At 44.1% G+C, this 19,566-nt stretch overlaps 1 protein-coding gene and 2 pseudogenes across 3 annotated transcripts in view; all 3 read right to left on the bottom strand.

Moving 5' to 3' along the window:
• GLI3 (GLI family zinc finger 3) overlaps positions 1-19,566 on the bottom strand; it is a 376,015-nt gene that overhangs the window by 64,566 nt on the left and 291,883 nt on the right. The gene's annotated exons all lie outside the window — the stretch shown is intronic.
• Positions 811-1,494, bottom strand: LOC136335321 (PDZ domain-containing protein 4-like; annotated as a pseudogene).
• On the bottom strand, positions 1,681-2,597 carry LOC136333990 (PDZ domain-containing protein 4 pseudogene; annotated as a pseudogene).

Raw genomic sequence — 19,566 nt, 5'->3', positions numbered from 1 at the left:
CACACCAAGGACACGTTTTGCCTTCCGTGGACATGGCCCTGGACTGTATAGTTATCCCCCTATGATGAGTGGCCTTGTTGGCCCTGTGGGGTGGGGAGTTGGAGGTGGGCCTGCAGTCTGTACCTTGGGCAAAGTGCTCAGGGCGACATTGTGAAGGGCACCTTTGTAATTGTTGTAATTATTGTGCAACTTTTGCTTGGCTGTAGTCTCTGATGTCATGTAGATTGTGAAGTGAGCAACCCTAAAAAGGTGGAATGTGAGGCAGCTGTGTTAGGCCTGCTCACAGGGTTACCAGGTGTAAGCACTCTGTCTGATTAGTTCTTGAGCACGCAGCAGCATTACATGTGTATGGCCTGTACAAGGAAGGCTATGGGTGCTTGCACTCAGGATTGTGGATGCACGGATTGCCTGCCTGCCACTCTGAGGGGCCATTTTTCAATTTGTGTGCCTGAGAGGCAGTTCCCCTGCCTGTGTGCTTGTCTGCTGTTGTGAGACTCTATTAAACGTAATGGCCCGACCCTTTCTGGTTCCACAGTTTCTCTACCATCTGCCCGAATCCAATGTGGACCTGCCTGGCGTTGGCCACCAGCATTACACTCATGCATGTGCCTGGACATTGTTGCATGCCCACACACACAACTAAAGGGGTGTCCCTGCTCTTCAGGGGCTTCTGTCTGGTAAAGTCTGTGCACAAAAACAGACACGAAAGATTCTGAGAGCAGAGGATGAGGGTGGCCTGGAGGCTCACTGGGCTAGGCCGAGGGCTGGCTGGAGTGCAGCTGACTCCCATCTGGGCAGCTCAGACGGTGGTCAGGAGAGCAGAGGGTGGTAGAATGGCTTGCTGTCAGCCTAACCAGAGCTGTGGGCCAGCATCTCCTGGATGGTGATAAGTTGTCTGGAATCTCCCTGTTCCGCTCCTTCATGGTATGTGGCAGCTGAGCAACGATGTGCTCCGCCTTACTGTAAACTATCCTGCTTTTCCCTCCGGTGCTCCAGCTGGCTCAGCTCTGCATCTTTCTACATCATGAACTCAGCTGCCTGCACACTCCCACCCGACCACCCAGGTGGGGCTCCTACTGCTCCCCACTCAGGGAGCACCTCTCTTTGTCTCTCACCCGTGTCTGTACTGAGGCCAGTGCTCCTCCCGAGTGTGCGGGGCCTGGGCTTTCTGGAGGTGACCACGCACAGGCTGCTGGCCAAAAAGCAGGTACCATCACTGCGCACCCTGACTTTCCACTCCATGTACAGCACTTCAGTGGCAGCCGCCACCGCCTCACCCACCTAAGGGCCACCAGCCTAACTCGAGGGGCCACAGAGCGGCCCTTTCAGCCGGTCGCCTGCAGGGCCATGCGTTCGCGGTTCCCTGTCTGGGGCTGTGGCAGACAGGACCAGTGCCACCGAGTGCTGTCTCAGGCCCTGCTCGGGATCCCGGGAGAGCGATTGAAATTGGAGGCTCCCCTGTGAAGGAGCTACCTTGGGATGGGAGGCGACAGTGGGTCCGAGGGGTCCAGTTCAACAGGGGCTCCACAGTGGAACAGTAAGCAGCAGTGCTGTGCAGCTCCACCCCGCGTGGTGGGCATCGGCACTGCCCTTACAGCACCTCCCAGGCAGCTCAGCCATGGAGAAAAGCTGGACACCTGGGCTCACAGAGACTCTCCTCTCCAGCAGCCAGGTCTTCCTTCACGCACTGCCCTGCCGCTGCGGCAACTTCTGCAGGACGTCGAGGCGCTTGAATTCCAGCTGCAGCAGCAGCTCCTCCAGCATGACCATCTCATAGCCTAGGTTCTGGTGGTGGTTGATATCCAGGACACTATTGCCACCACAGGCCCGGGGGAAGAGGAGACCAATACGGTGACCATTCTCCAGGTGGCACTTGATCTCCAGCAGCTTTGGGCACCCCGGGACCTCACCCCTCCCCCTGCCCTGCCACCTTAGCCAGCAGGGAGTCCACGCTGAAGTGGAAGTCCTGGCTCTGCAGAGCGTTCTCTTGCAGTCCAAACTTGCTCAGCATCCCAGGCATGCTGATTGTACTCAAGGATTGTCCCCCACCAGGTTGTGCTCAGAGTTTTCTTCCTTGCAGGTGCTCTCATGGTCTGGCCCTCCCCACTGTCCAGCTCTCAGCTGCTGATCAGGTCTGAGCTCACATCAGGGGCCCTTTCTCCTCCTAACTTACCAGCTGCTGGGCAGGGGGGATTTCAACTTCCAAGCATGCAGGTCCCCCTCATTCTCTGAGCCCAAATCATCTAGTAATTCAGCCTGGTCACTGTCCTTCTATCACTTAGACAACTGGCTCTGAGACGGGGCCACCAGCAGGGAGATACTGAGGTGGCTCAAGATGGCCACCCTCTGTTGCTGGTTCTGAACTCTACACCATTTATCTGGATTATTTGGTCTCCCTCTCAGATATGGCCATCTCTGGCTGCAATGCTGTTGTGATTCACTCTCCAGTATAGATGTCGAGGTCCTCCTCCTCACAGGTGGGGAGCAAACCATCAGGCCCAGCTTATCCTGGTGGCTGGCTTTACTGAACTCGACTTCCTGAAGTATCACTTTGTCCTCTCCTCTGCTTTCTGGACCACACACATATCACATCCCATGATGCTGGCCGGTGAGGGAAGAGGGAGGAAACAATAAACATCTTTCACTAGCCCTTGCCCAGGACTATAACTGCACTGTTTTCAATCTGAGGTTGGGAGTCCACAGATGCAGAGAACCTACTGTATGCATCGTTCTACGTCATTTTACATAGGGGACTTGAACATCCAGATTTTAGTATCAAAGTGGAGCCCTGGAACCAATTCCCCACAGATACTAAGGATAGTTAAGTTTTGGGGGAGTCAAAAGTTATACAAAGATTTTCAACTACGTGGGGTTTGGCACCTGTGGGTAGCCGTGTTAGCCGTGCTCGCTGGTATACCAGCTGCAAGCACTTTGCTTGATTAGTGCTGGCAGAGGCACATGTGCATAGCCTATGTAAGGCTATGGGTGCTTGCGCTCGAAAGAGATGGGGGATTGTGGATTGCCTGCCTGTCACTGTGAGGGGCCATTCTTGCTGTTTGTGTGCTGGAGAAGTGGTTTTCCCCTGCCTGTGTGCTTGTCTGCTGTTGTGAGACTTTATTCAAAGGAATGGCCTAATGCTTTACGGCTCTGCATTTCTCTGCCCTCTGCCCAAATCCAGTGTGGACCTGCCTGGCCTCAGCACTGGCATTACATCTGGCATAGTTGGCAGGATTTGGAGCATATGGGTATGGAGCCACAGCCACACTTGAGGGGTTGGGGATAGAGGGCTGGTCGTTGTTATGATGCCCCATGGCTGTCCTTTTGGGGACCATGGGATGGCTGATTTTTATAGCCCTGTGAGAGGCCACCCAAGGTTGAGAACTCCAGAATGAGCTGCAAATACAGCTGCAGCAATGGCTTGAACTGGAGTGACTGTTGAGAAAGGGGGCTGAACAAGTTTGTGAGTTGCAGTTTGCCCTGGAAGTTGAACGTTGGCAGTGGCAGTGGTTGGAGGAACAACTGCAGGTTCAGCTTCAGGCCGAGGGCCAGCAGCCATAGGAGCTGAAGATGGAGCTGTGCTAGTGCAGCGGCTCTGAGTCAGCAGGAGCAGGTGTTTCCAGCTCCCCTTCTGAGGATGAGGAGGTCAGGTTGAAGCTGCTATCTTCACACTCAGAGCTTGGCCAGTGGTCATCCTGAAGGTAAAAACCCAGCAGCAAAGAGTACCTATTGAGCCCCAGGTGGGCCTGCTGTGATAGTGGGACATAGGGGTGAATGGCATCATGCTCTCTGGAGCAGAGGTGGAGAGATTGGCCACTGTTGCCACATGCTCCTCCTTGGGGCAGCATCTTCAGAGTTGCCATGACTACAGGGATGAGGGGGAGGCTTGAGGCCCCATGTGAACCTAGTTGCCTGTAATGGACCTTTACCTTGATGATTTGCATGGACAGCTGGATTGTCTATCATGGACTGATCTTGGGCTGCGACTATGAGAGACCCTGATTGGGGAGGGGGGGCGTAGTACCTGTTGAAGCCTTCCTGCACCGAGAAGCTGCTCTCACCCAGCTGCAGAGATGTACAAAGGTCACTTTGTTTTCAATGGACATGGCCCTGGACTTTACAGGTCCCCCGCCTAAGATGGGTGGCCTTGTTGGCACCATGGGGTGGGGATTGGAGGTAGGCCTCCAGTTAACTCCCTGGGCAGAGTGCTCAAAGAGACACTGTGAAGTGTACCTTTGTAATTATCATTTTTGGTATGTATGTAATGTACCTATTGTGAGGCGAGCAACCCTAAAGGGGTGGAATGTGGGGCAACTGTGTTAGACCTGCTTACTGGTGTACCAGCTGTAAGCACTTTGCTTGATTAGTGTGTAAGTACCTGGTGGAGGCATGTGTGCAGAGCCTGTATAAGGCTATGGCTGCTTGTACTCGAGAGAGATGGCGGATTGTGGATTGACTGCATGCCACTGTGAGAGGTCATTCATGTTTATGTGCCTGAGAAGTGATTTTCCCCTGCCTATGTGCTTATCCGCCGTTGTGAGACTTTATTAAACGTAATGGCCCAAAGCTTTCTGGCTCCAGTTTCTCAACCGTCTGCCCGAATCCAGTGTGGACCTGCCTGGCCTCAGCCACTGGCACTACAGCACCCTTAATCCCATCTCCATTGTCAAGGATCAACTGTGGTTTGTTTTACCACTTATAACTTATTTGAATGTGCTACCCCTGTGACCTCTTCAAAAGATAACAAAATTACTTTAGCCAATTGCACAGGAACAGATGCTCCACTAGAACACAGATTGCCCCTGTATTTGAGAAAATGTGTAAAGGAGGGGAGCTCTGGCCGAGGCCAAGAGTGTGGGAATGGGCCAATCTGCACCCCACTGCAGGGGTCCAGTGAGGGCAGGGCTTTTCAGCTTGCTCAAATTACAGAAATTATCCCAGAGCTTCTTAGAAATGCAGGTTCTCAAGTCCCCCACCAGCGCTAGAGAGGAGACTCAGGACAGACAGTGCCTGATCCAGGGGGGTCTTCAGGCTCACTGTGATGACACTGGTCTCATCACGAGTAAACAAAGACCCGGGGGCCCCCAGGGAATACTTAATAAGGGAAGAAAGAAAATATATTTCCACAGTTTTACCAGGGGAAAAGGGAAGAGGTAAGGTATTCAGTGAAGGGAAAATACAGAATATATCATAGACCATCACGCCAGAAAGGGCCTAAGGGCCAGTAGGCGCCAAGATCACTGAGCAGTTCTGTCACTAGACTCCACCAAAAATAGCAATGCCTGGGCCCAGTGTTTCCAAGAGGGCTAACCAGAGCATCGGTCACTGACAAGAAAAAGCATTTGTGTCTGATGGTAAACCATCTTAGCACACTGTTCTGTTTAGTTTACATAATTCTTTTTTAGGGGAGCAACACTTTCTTGTTGAAGGACAAATGGTTTTGCACTTGACACCACCTTCTCATCTCACTGCACACCAGTGAGTCTGTGAACTGGCAGCTGCTTTGCAGATCACACTCAGTAATACTGCCTTAGAGGGTCTCATTCCAGCTCTTCCACCCACGCACCTCCCTCCTGGGAGGAGGGTTCAGAGAGCCAGAGGCCAGTCCCTTTCTGCACCACACTCGAGATCCTGGAGTTCAACAATTCTCTGGTCAAAAGACTGAGCCAGCTTCCAGGCTTGGACAAGACCCTTCTCAAGGTTCCTCTTTCTCAAGATAGACCACGCTGGGCCTGACCTGTGGTGGCGCAGTGGATAAAGCATCGACCTGGAAATGCTGAGGTCGCCAGTTTGAAACCCTGGGCTTGCCTGGTCAAGGCACATATGGGAGTTGATGCTTCCTGCTCCTCCCCCCTTCTCTCTCTCTCTCTCCTTTCTAAAATGAATAAAAAAAAAAAAAAAAGATAGACCACGCCACTGTCCCTAGTATGTATGCCCCCAAACCAAGGACTAGCGGACTAGCTGCAGGGGATGGGGGAGACGGGTCATGCAGGCAGTGGCTCTAGGTCTCTCCAGTGCCAGAGCCGGAAGAGAAGGGAGTGGCTACAGGAAACCAGCCCTGGGCACCACGTTCTGGCAGAGAACTCAAGTCTCTCTTCACCCTGGCCTTCCCAGTTGTTAAGAAGGTATTTAGACAAGGTCAGGTGAAAAATAATTTATCTAACGGTTAGCTTGATTTACAGCTTCTAAGAGTTTAGATAAATAGTATGTGAGCCATGTAGAAATTAGGGGGCAGGCCTAAAACGCCCCAAAAGGGACTAGACGGCCAGATTTAGGTGGCTAGGGTTAGTTAGGTTTATTTTCAAGTTGGGAATATGCTATTTCAAAGACATATTCACCTATTTGTTCAAGTGAGCCAGGAAGACAGCCCCCCAAGTTCCTCAAGTCAAAGGACACATTACTGATACTCAACAGACCCATAAACAGTAAGGCTAAGGAAACAATGGTAAGTGCATTTCATAAAGTACTTTCTCAGTGCTTAAGGTAAAAAAGAGTGCATTTTTTTTTTCTTTTTGTATTTTTCTGAAGTGAAAAGCAGGGAGGCAGAGAGACAGACTCCCACATGTGCCCAACTGGGATTTACCCGGCAAGCCCAATAGGGGTGATACTCTGCCCATCTGGGGCGTTGCTCCAATGCAACTGGGGCCATTATAGCACCTGAGGCAGAGGCCATGGAGCCATCCTCAGCACCTGGGCCGACTTTGCTCCAGTGGAGCCTTGGCTGCAGAAGGGAAGAGAGAGAGAGAGAAAGGAGAGGGGGAAAAGTGGAGAAGCAGATGGGCGCTTTTCCTGTGTGCCCTGACTGGGAATCAAACCTGGGACTTCCAGACTGATGCTCTACCACTGAGCCAACCAGCCAGGGCAAAATTTTTAATTGATTAATTCATTTTTAATCAATTTTTAATTCTTTTACTCATCTTAATTTGTTAACATTTTCCAGGGATTCTGACAATAAAAGTACTCTGAAGGTAGAAATGGTAATGCTGCCAGATGCCTTCTCAGGGCACAGAGGTGTGGTTGGGTCCACATGTGGCAGATGAGGCTCCACTGAATGTTCTGAGCTCAGCTGTGGCTTACAGCATGACATTCCCTCAAATGAGAAGTCGTTTTTTGTGGGGGGGTTTTGGTGATAGAAATAGAGAAAGACAGAGGGACAAATAGGAAGGGAGAGAGATGAGTAGCATAAATTCTTTGTTGTGACACCTTAGTTGTTCAGTGATTGCTTTCTCATATGTGCCTTGACCAGGGAACTACAGCAGACCGAGTAACCCCTTGCTCAAGCCAGCAACCTTGGGCTCAAGCTAGAGAGCCTTGCTCAAACCAGATGAGCTCGTGCTCAAGCTAGCGACCTTAGGGTTTCGAACCTGGGTCCTCCACATCTCAGTTCAACACTCTATCCACTATGCCACCACCTGGTCAGGAGAGAAGTCATTTTTATCTCATGCGTCACTAAGAAAAATGGAGGGTCTTTAGGAATGACTAACATCGCCACAGATGTGTCAGCTCTACCCACAACATGGGAATGGACTGAAATGAATTTTCAGCAAAATAAAGCTAAGGAAGGAAATTTTTTAAAAGGCGCAAAGGATAAAGGAGAACCCAACAAGATCCACATGCTGCTATACAACAGAGAGGATGAGAAAGAGCATAAAAGTTAAATATTCATTATGTAATTGCATGTATGTCTAAAATAAACATAGGAACAAGATGGGGACTACTCGGATGAGGTCTAGCCTGAAAAAAAAGTAATGCAGACACTGAATTGTCTGGCTGTTCCATATCCTTCAAATTGCAAAAGACTGACCACATACCCACAGCTCAAACACAGAGAAAACTAAAGTGTTTTTGAGGGAAAAAAATTCATTTTCTAGTACTAAAAAAGTACTTGACTATTTACCTCTCAATCAGCTTATCACCACTAATATTTTGAAAATTATTGCAGAAGAAAATGTATGTAATTGAAAAGTACTCAGCACACAGACTGGTTTCTAAAGACAATTCTAAGGAAAATTTTCATGCATAATAACCACAGCAGGACTAGACACACCAGAATAAAATAATAGAAAAAACAAGAGTCCAAGAAGTTTCCGGATTAACAGTTAGCTCTGGCAAACAAGAAAAACTCTCCAGTCTCACAACACTCAAATTCTTATCCTGCATCTGTTATCTGAGGAACTCAGAGGTTCCCTTTCAAATGGTGCCTCAGAATAAATCATTTTACTAGTTAGTAAAATGTTTTATAATCAAAAAATTTAAAATATAGAAAGAAAAAGCCTGGAATAATTAGACTATTAAAACTGTTATACAATTATAAAACTGAGATGATTTCATTAATTATTTTTAGTTAAGAACAAATGCCAATCTGTTCTGACACAGCATACAATTGGCTTAAAGAAACATATGGCCTGACCAGGTGGTGGTGCAGTAGATAAGAACATCAGACCGGGATGCAGAGGTCCCAGGTTTGAGGCTCCGAGGTCACCGGCATGAGCATGGGTTCTCTGGCGTAAGCGTAAGATCATAGACATGATCCCATGGTTGCTGGTTTTAGCCTAATGTCGCTGGCTTGAGCAAGGGATCACTTACTCTTCTGTAGCCCCATCCCATCAAAGAACATATGAGAAAGCAATCAATGAACAACTAAGGTGCCGCAATGAAGAACTGATGCTTCTCATCTCTCTACCTCCTGTCTATCTCTCCCTATCTGTCCCTCTCTCTGTCGCTGTCATAAAATAAATAAACATCTATAGTATAAACAAATTTCTCTAAGGTTGGAGAGGTACTAAGAGTCATCTCGTCCGAACCTACTGGAAACTCTGAATCACTTCTAATAACCGACACCCAGCAGTGTACAATTTAAATACTTAACATTCCAGTTCAAAGACTAAACGGGTTTGCGTTTTAGCCATCTCTCACTGTCCAATCAGTTCTCCTTAAACCAGGGGTAGTCAACCTTTTTATACCTAGTGCCCACTTTTGTATCTCTGTTAGTAGTAAAATTTTCTAACCACCCACCAGTTCCACAGTAATGGTGATTTATAAAGTAGGAAAGTAACTTAACTTTATAAAATTTATAAAGCAGAGTTACAGCAAGTTAAAGCATATAATTACTTACCAAGTACTTTATGTCGGATTTTTGCTAAGTTTGGCAGAATAAATCTTTATAGAACAACTTATTATAGTTAAATCTATCTTTTTATTTATACTTTGGTTGCTCCGCTACTGCCCACCATGAAAGCTGGAACGCCCACTAGTGGACAGTAGGAACCAGGTTGACTACCACTGCCTTAGATCAAGCCTGAATCTATCTCTCTGGTTTTATCTGGACCTAAAACCTGGATTGAGAACCAGTCAGGTTCACCTTTCACCAGGAAGCCAAGCCACCTGCAAATATTTGAAGGCAGTTATCATGCCCCCAGCTCTCTCTCTCCCCCCACCAGAAACCCCCAAATGTCTCCTCCCTGCTTCTATTAACCACTCATAAGTCATTTTTGGATCCTCTTCTGCTTGCCCAATGCTGATAAATCAATGTTACCTTCAAAACATAAAGTGCTGGACTGAAAGACTGTGGGGCAGCTGTGTTAGGCTTGCTTGTGGGGTTACCAGATGGAAGCACTCTGCCTGATCAGTGCGTGAGCATGTGTATGGCTTATATAAGGCTATGGGTTCTTGCACTCAGAGGAATTGCCTGCCCGCCACTGTGAGGGGCCGTTTTTGCTGTTTGTGTGCCGGAGAAGAGGTTTTTCCCCTGCCTGTTTGCTCATCCACTGGTGTAAGACTTTATTAAACAGGAACGGCCCTATGCTTTCTGGCTCCGCAGTTCCTCCATTGTCTGCCTGAATCCATTGTGGTCCTGCCTGGCCTTGGCCACTGGCATTACAGTTACATTCTCCAGAAATATTTGGGCATGATTCTCCTACAGTGTATTTCTATTCCTGTAGCTGAGAAGCCCATTAGCTAGTTTGGGTAGCAAATCTCGATGCCTAGTAAAAGTTAATTAAAGGCCCTGTTATTATCATAATTTTTAATCTCCTTGGGGCTATTTCAGTGTTTTGATTTCTTAAGCACTTTGAGGACCCTGATTCACTTATTAACTGGATCTAAAAATTCCTCATAAACAACTTCGAGAATAATTGCACTCAGTGACTTTATCCAGGAGACAAACAAACACCAGACTGTTCAGCAAGTGGGGCCTGGGGCCAAACCCAGAGGCCTGCGTCTAGAAACAGCTCCCTGACTGATGTGCCGCCATCCCTTATCTCCCATCTGTGGCTACATCTCCTCACTGCTATGCAACACAAGTCACCTTCTGTCTTGGCCAAAGTTGCTTATTAAACGTTTTGCTGAAGTCCCAATACATATTTACATTTCCTGATAGTCTAATGATACCAAAGAAAACACTGGCCTGGTCTAGCGTGATGCTTCGCTTCACCCGGTGAGACCAGGGGTCTCAGTGACGACTATTTCAGCTATAACAAGACAACACATTTCTAACAATAAAAATACACTTTCCTATACAATGTATCCCATGTTCTCCACCTGTTAATTTTCAGAATTCATTTTCTTGCCCCCTCTGAAATGGCAGAATGATATTCACCATCTTCAATCTCCCAGTACCTCACCCATTTTTTATGATGGCTCAAAAATTTCGATACTGGCTCATGGCTACATCTGTAAAATACCTCAGTTCTCTGGGAAAGGAGGAGCATCTCTACTGGAAAGATGTTACCCAACTGGCCTCTTCTCCGTTTTGCCAACTGTAATCTTTATCCCATCGGCTGACAGGCACTATTCTCTGCTTGCTCTTCTGCTCTGGACGCCTCGTCTGAGTCATTGCCACGTGTCCCAGGTGAGTGTTCATTCAAATCAACACCAGTTAGGAGAGCATACTTGGAAGTGAGCTATTTTGCTTTCACTGTCATATGTCACCTCTAAACCGTTAGTTCCAGGGAGCATGCCTCCCCTTCCCTGAGTCCTCCTGCAGCCCTTCTGTAGTCATCAGCATGTCCACCAGCCGGTGCACTGGGTATGGAGCCGATCAGTAAGTCTCCATCACCCCTCTTTCTTATCTCCACCATCTTCTATGCATTTGATTTAAAATCGAACTTAATCAAAGAATTCTGTTGGGACCTGTATTTTTCATACTTTGTGCTTTCTCAGAGAAGCTGCAGCTGACCCTCGATTCCCTTACAGCAGTTTCCCTGCAGACTCACGCCCTTTCACCAGACCCATCAGGAAACTCGGGTGTACCTCTGCAGCTGACACTGCACTAATGTAAGGTGTCAAGGGTGATTTCAACCCTAGAGAAATCTCATTTTTGCTTCTCTCCATTTGAAGGGGCTACAGCTTAAGGTGAAAGTAGAAAATAACAGCAGATATGAGGGATGGGAGTGGGGGACCAGAGCATGGAGTTTCAAGCTCTGGAAGTTCTGCCTTTTGTCAGTGTTGTTTCTACCACATGTTTAATACGAGCAATACTATATATCCTCTAAAGCCAAGGACAAGTGCATAGTCTAGGTGAGTACATGAGTTTTAGCCTGAGTCCCAGATGGGCGTCTGGCTCTTCCTCTGTTTTGATGCCGGGTCTAAATTTTGTGATAAAGAGTTGCACTTACTTTCAAGTGTATCCAACTTGCAGTAAGTATGTGGGAAAAAACAAACCCAAGACAGCTTCCTCTGTCAGAGTGAAATGGATAGCGAGAGAAACAGACAGAGTGAGAGATTGTGTGTGCTGAGGGAAGGGGTAAAGTGGGTGAAGTCAGGAATGGTAGAGTGCATAAATTTAATAGCTAAGGAAGTCTAAAGGCCAATCCATTATATACATCAAGCCGTTTAAAGTAAGATGATTTGTGTATGAGTGAACTAAATAATCAGCAGCAAAGTCACTCACTAACAGGTTTTGTGGCATTAAGTAAGCTTCTTAGCCTTTCCTGAACACACTATACTGGGTTTCTTAAAAAATGCAGTTTAGGTCATTTTTAAGATTCTACAATTAGAAGTGATCACAACCAATATCCACAAACTCGATACTGTGAGGGGACTACGTTCATCCATGCTGAACTGCATCCCTAGTCATCTAATCCACCATTCAGAAATGACTCTGGTCAAACTATCAGTCTATTTTATTTGTCTGAGCCCAATGAAACTAATGCTTTGTGCATTTTTCCAAAACATTACTACCTCACTTGGGAAAAAAGTGTTTGTGATGGCTTCATGGAGCCATTTGCTGAGTGATGCTGTGTGCCAGAGAGGGCTGTACCCTCAGGTACTCTGTAGAGGGCTCCCAGAGAGCAAGCCTCCTCTGCATACAGGGGAAAGGAGAGGTTCCCAGAACGAGGAAACAGACGAGGAGTTGTCAAAGGGGCTAAGGAAGTTAGAGATAAGGCCACCAGACAAGGCAGAACCTGGACAAGACAGCTGAAAAGCTGCCATAAGTTTGGCAGTTTCTCAAATAAGTTTAAATGAAGAATTACCATTATGAACCTGAAATCCCACTCCTAGAAATATACACAAAAGAATTAAAAATAACTGTTTAAACAAAAATTTGCACATGAGAGTTCATAACAATATAATTGCCAACAGATGAACAATCCAGATGCCCATTAATAGATCAGGGATGAACAGAATGCGGGGTAGTTATAAAATGAAATGTTATATATTCTGCCATAAAAAGGAGTGAAGCACTGACACAGGCTACAACATGAATGAACCTTGAGAACACTGTGCTAAGTGAAAACAGCAGACACAGAGGTCATTTATGACATGATTCCATTTATATAAAATTTCCAGTACAGGCAAACAACCCCATAGCAACAGAAAGCAGACAAGTGCTGTTCAGAGACTGTGAAGAAGATAAGAGACGTGATTGCTTAACATGTATTCTCGTTTCGGAGTGATGAAAATGATCTGGAGTGGTGAATATTACACAAAACTATAACTGTGTGAAATGGCACTGACTTATACGTACTTTGGAAGTCCAATGAGTATGCCCACTCTTGCCACTCTATTTAATATAGTACTGGAAGTCATGGCCATAGCAGTTAGGTAAGAACAAGAAATACAAGGCATCCAGATTGAAAGGAAAGAGGGTAAATTATCTCTGTTTGCAGATACATGATTTCATATATATTCATGTAGATATGTACACACATATGTTGTGTGTATATACATAAAACCCTAAAGACTCCACCAAAAAAACTGTCAACTCCACCAAAAAAATAAACAAATTCAGTAAAGTTTCAGGATACAAAATCAACATGCAAAAATAAGTTCTGTTTCTATACACTAACAATTAACTATCTGAAAGAGAAATCAAAAAAGCAATTTGACTTTCAATAGCATCAAAAATAACATACCTACCTACTCTCTGGCCGGTTGCTCAGTGGATAGAGTGTCAGCCAGGTGTGCGGACATCCCAGGTTTGATCCCTGGTCAAGGCACATACGAGCGGCAACCATCTGCTTCTCTATCCCTCCCGCTCCCCTTCTCTCTCTTTTCCCCTCTCACAGCCAGCATCTTGATTGGTTTGAGTGTCTGCTCCAGATGCTGAGGATACAGTGCCAACCTCAGGCTGAGGATAGCTTGGATGATTCAAGTGTTGGCCCCAGACGGGGGTTGTTGGGTAGACATTGGTCAGGGTGCATGTGGGAGTCTGTCTCTCTATCTCCCGGCCTTTCACTTAAAAATTAATAAATAAAATAAAATACCTAGGAATAAATTCAACCAAGGAGGTTAAAGACCTGTGCACTGAAAACTATAAGATATTGATGAAAAAAAAGTCGAAGACACAAATAAATTGAAACACAGTCCATGTTCTTAGATTGGAAAAATTAATGTTATTAAAATACTCATATTACTCAAAGTGATCTACAGATTCAAGCAATCCCTATCAAAATTCCAAAGCATTCCCCACACATATAGAAAACATTAACTTAAAATGAATTAAAGACATGAAACTGTAGAACTCTTCGAACTAAACACAGAGAAAAAGTTCTTTGACATTTGTCTTGGCCATAATTGTTTTTGGAGACAATACCAAAAACATAGACAACAAAAGCAAAAATAAATAAATGGGACTACATCAGACTAAAAACCTTCTGCACAGCAAAGGAAACCATCAACAAAATTAAAAGGCAACTAGAGAATGGGATAAAATATTTGTGAATCACACATCTGATAAGGGGTTAATATACAAAGTATATAATGTACTCATACAAGTCAACAGCAAAATAAAAGTTGATTTAAAAATGGGCAAAGGATTTGAATAGACATTACTGAAAGAAATTATTTCACATATACAAGGATGGTAATTATCAAAAAGATGAGATAATAAATGTTGGCTAGGATGTGGAGAAAAGGGAATCCTTGTGCACTGTTGCTGGGAATGTAAATTGGTATAGCCACTGTGGAAAGCAGTACGGAGATTCCTCTAAAACTTAAAAATAGAATTACCATATGATCCAGCACAGTTCCACTTTTGGGTACATATCTGAAGGAAAAAAAATAGCATCTCAAAGAAGTATCTGCACTCCCACGTTCACCGCAGTATTATTTATAACAGCTGAGATACGGAAATCACCTAAGTGTCCTCCAACAGATGAATAAATAAAGAAAATGTGAGCAACAGACAGATAAATAGACAGATGGCTAACAGAATATGATTTAGCCATAACAGGAAGGAAACCCTGCCATTCGTGACAATAGGAATGAATCTGGAGGGCAACATGCTAAGGGAGGCAAGTCAGAGAAAGACAGAAATTGTATGCTGTTACTTATATGTGTATCTTAAAAACAAAGAATAAATAAAAGGAAAAAAAAGTCAAACTTCTAGAAACAGAATGGAATGGTGGTTCCAGGAGAGGAGGGAGAAGGAAACAAAGTCATGCTGGTCAAAGGGCACAGACTTTCAGTTCTAAGTTGAGTATGTTCTGATGATCTGCGTATAGCATACTATACGCAGATAGTATGCTATAGTTAATAATACCGTATTATAAATGGCCAACAGATACATGAAAAGATGCTCATCTTCATTAGTTATTAGAGAAATGCAAATCAAAACTGCAATGAGATACCACCTCACACCTGTTAGATTAGCTATTATTAACAAGACAGGTAATAGCAAATGTTGGAGAGGTTATAGAGAAAAAGGAACCTTCATTCACTGTTGGTGGGAATGTAAAGTAGTACAACCATTATGGAAGAAAGTATGGTGGTTCCTCAAAAAACTGAAAATAGAACTACCTTATGACCCAGCAATCCCTCTACTGGGTATATACCCCAAAAATTCAGAAACATTGATACGTAAAGACACATGCAGCCCCATGTTCATTGCAGCATTATTCACAGTGGCCAAGAGATAGAAACAACCAAAAAGGCCTTCAATAGAAGACTGGATAAAGAAGATGTGGCACATATACACTATGGAATACTACTCAGCCATAAGAAATGATGACATCGGATCATTTACAACAAAATTATACAAAGTGAAATAAGTAAATCAGAAAAAAACAAGAACTGCATTATTCCATACGTAGGTGGGACATAAAAACAAGACTAAGAGGCATTGACAAGAGTGTGGTGGTTACGGGTTATGGGGGGGGGCACAAAGAAAACTAGATAGAAGGTGACGGAGGTCAATCTGACTTTGGGTTATGGGTATGCAACATAACTGATCGACAAGATAACCTGGACATGTTTTCTTTGAACATATGTACCCTGATTTATTGATGTCACCCTAGTAAAATTAATTTAAAAAAAATAAAAATAAATAATACCGTATTATATACTTGGAATCTGCAGTGTTAAGTGTTCTCACCACACTTAACAATCATAAATGTGTTAATTACCTTAATGGTATTAATCATTTTGCAATATATAATCAAATCATCACACTATATTTTTAATATTATGTAATTTTATTCATCAGTTATACCTCAATAAAGCTGAAAAATAAAATAAAATTGTGAATTTTATGTTATGTGTATTTTACCACATTTTTTAAAAGAAAAGTTAAAAAAGAAATCCTGCTGCAGTCAAGTGAATGAACTGGCTGGGAACTGGACCCTCACCCTCCTGCCCCTGCCGGCCTGCACTGCTCTGGCCTTGCTTCCCGGTCTCCAAGCAGAAGGATAAACTTAATGAGCTCAAGTGTCAGGGCAATATAAATTATGGCTGTGGGGAAAAAAAAGGAACAACTTGATGCATGGCCAAGGATCTAAAAGAGGAATGTCTACCATTGTTTGTGATTATGGATCACATCACAATCTAATAGCAATTTTTATTCAATCAATAATTTCCATGCTGAAGACAGCCCTGTTACAGAGAATCGACAAGTAGGTACTGATAGCGACAAGCCTTGTTATTAATCTTTCCTCCCACTGGCTTAACAGCCAAACTACGTAAAAGCCACCACCAAAATGGATTTTAGAAGCTTTAGAACCTTTCTCCTTTTCCCCTCTTTTCTTTTTCCCTCCCCCAAAACATATCACATAACGTAGACTCTATATTTATTTGAGTAACTTGGGGCTTGAGTGGCATAAAAAGGCAGTTCACATTAGCAATTTCACAAATCAGTAGGACCCAGGCCATCACTCAGGGTTAGCCATTATAGGCTAATAAATCATACTTTCTCTTTGAGTTGTCAATTGCCAAAAAGCTTTGTACAAATGTTGGCATCTGTAATTCCGTAAAGGCTTTTCATCTTGAAATAAGATGCTCTAGACTGATAAGAAGAATCCCTTCTTGATAAAAAAAAAATAAATCTGCATTTTAGTAATTAAAGCTGCTGCCAGAAGTCAAATGACTCAGTGCTGAGACTGCAGTGAGTTTATCTCCCCTAAACACAAGCAGGGTGCAGGGAGCGCTGCGTTTCACTTGCAGTTTGACTGCTTTATCTTGAACTTGGAACTACACCATCTCTCACCAAGGGGAAGTAATGTAGAGATTAAGGAGACTTTCATCAAAATAAAGAAGTTTTGCTTCTCCAGGATGAGCCATCAGAAAGACCTACTCTTTGCAAACCAGGGCTCTCTCACCTGTCATGAAGAGAGCTCTTGGCTCCTTGGTACACATCACAGGAGCTGAGGAACAAAGGCTGCACACAAAGAAACATGATGTCCATGCAGGTGGAGTGGCAGGAGCCGAAAAGACAAGGTAGAATTCTGCATGGAAAAAGATCAATCATCTCAGCAACAGAAGACAGCTGCATAGTTCTGTTTTCCTGATTAGGAAGACATTTTCAGAACTTGAGATTATATATATTCATAACTATAAAACAGGCACATGCACACACACACAAAACCCATAAAAATCATAATAATCACAATAAAACCATCTCTAACTGGGCCCTAAGAAGTTGACTAGCACTGGTGCAAGCATCTTCCATAAATCATCAGAGATCATTCTCCCAACAAGTCTGACCACTCTACTTTAAAGAGAGACAGTGGAATCTTAGGACCTATCCACACATACAAGAGAACAGAGGTTCTATGGACAAAACCACCTCAGTTGGCCACATGGAACCTTCTGACTGCTCTCTGAACAACATCCACAATATCCACATCAGCTGTAAAAACTGTAATTGTGAAAAATCTCCACACTATCCTCTCAACTATTTTGAAAATAATTTCTATGATGGAGTCTCATTTCCTGTTCAATACATGGAAGCTACCTACAGCTTCCAGGGCTTTGCAAAGCTCAGCTCCCATCCTTTGATGCCCAGGCTGGCTCGATATTCCTCTCATCAGAAACACCTGATTCTCCTTACTCCATCTGAAGTATCAGTCAGACTCCTAGTCTATCACTCTGATCACCCAGGAAGCAGTGCTACTCAACTCTCTACTTTCCACTACCTTCTGCCTTCTACAACTACCATAATTGCATTATTTACCACCCTTCAACCCAAAAGCTTAGAATAAATCAGTCTGCAATTATAGTTCTAACCTCAAAAAAGTCAGTAACACCAGCCTTTTATTATATTAGCCACTATCACAGATAAAATTCTATACTTCTGTATCTATTAACTTCTAACTGCTGTCTTTCCACATGGCAACCCCAGTACCTTGCTGCAGTGATCTTTCCCTATTTAAATGGACCTGTTCTTTAACTATGTTCAAATGCAATTTCCACAAGACCTTTCTCTCATTCCTTCTTCTGCAACTTCTCCCATGGTGCTGCCTGTACATCTTTAGTTTATTAACACTAGCCTGCCCTATATCTTATTGAACAGCCTGTCCTGTATGTTCCTCTTACTCAAAAGGACACAGAGAAAAGATCTATGTGTCAGGTTTTGCTCTCTCCACTCCCCCCCAAGCCCAAGTCCCAGATCTGACAAGTATAAGGTTTTTCCTTCCAACACTATGCCTGCAATTTGTGTGGTGGCCAACAGATGGCGATGGTGTGTCATAGTAGGTAAGAACAACAGCCTACACAGGTGAGAGGTTATGACTAAATCAAAACCATACTTACATACTCTTCTTTGTTTTGATGAAAAGTCTCCTTAATCTCTATATTATTTAATTAATTAGGTTTACTAAGATAGGCAATCCGGCTTACCAACAAGATAGGTTCTGTAGCTTTACAAATGTTTAAGTATTTATACAAACAAAAGGTAAAAATAAGTACTATGTTATGACCAACATATGTCTAAGTTGTATTTACTAGGTAAATGTACCGGTTCCAACTTACATACAAATTCGACTTCAGATCAAATCTGCGGAATGGATTTCATTTGTAACCTGGAGACCACCTGTACTACTTCCAGAGTCCACTTCTTCTTATATCCGAATGAATGCTATAGCATTTAAAAAGCACAGACATGCTTTGGTCTCATTTCATCCTCACAGACATAACAGATTTACAAATTGAAGTTGTAGGGTAACTTATTCAAAGTGAGAAACAGCTTTTGGCAGATACAGGAATAAAAGATAAATCTCCAGCATATCATCCAATGCTCTCTCCACATCCCAATCACTGATTAATGCTTCACTGTAATGTTTTACTAGGAACTGGGTGGGGGTGGGGTGGGGGTAGTGGCTCAGCCTCTTGAGGACATGCCACTTGTGGTTCTCTTCTCAAGCCAACATTAGTTGTTCTAAAAATGAAAAAAAAAAAAAAAACACCTATGGCAGTATTTAGCTAATCTTGGAAAAGCCTGAATGTCCCTGAGTCTTCAAAAAGTCCTTGCATACTAAATTACTGTGTCTGGAACTCTGGTTTATGTTAAAGCAGGAGTCTGATCTCCATCCCTGCTGGCCATGCTTAGAAGCTGAAGTCTGAATGACTTCCCTGGTCTGAAAAAAAAAAAAAGATGAAATTTTTCCACCGAGACCACGGCCTGGCTGGTAACAGGTCTAGCTGAGAACTCCTAAGTGCCTGACCTTAGCAAATGTGGTTTTAAATTTTAGTTCTTCCAATTTACACTCACATACACACACATACATACAAGAATGTACCACACAGACACACTTGCACACATGCATACAGACATACCATCTATGTATAGCCTTTTGCTAGAGACTATTTAATGAGGTCATTTTTTTCTTTTTAATCTGAACATTCTAAAGTATATTT

Source organism: Saccopteryx bilineata, chromosome 4, assembly GCF_036850765.1.
Source record: "Saccopteryx bilineata isolate mSacBil1 chromosome 4, mSacBil1_pri_phased_curated, whole genome shotgun sequence".
In the NCBI taxonomy this organism is placed as follows: domain Eukaryota; kingdom Metazoa; phylum Chordata; class Mammalia; order Chiroptera; family Emballonuridae; genus Saccopteryx; species Saccopteryx bilineata.
The sequence above is the reverse complement of the archived record's forward strand: the minus strand, read 5'-3'. Positions and strand labels throughout refer to the sequence as shown.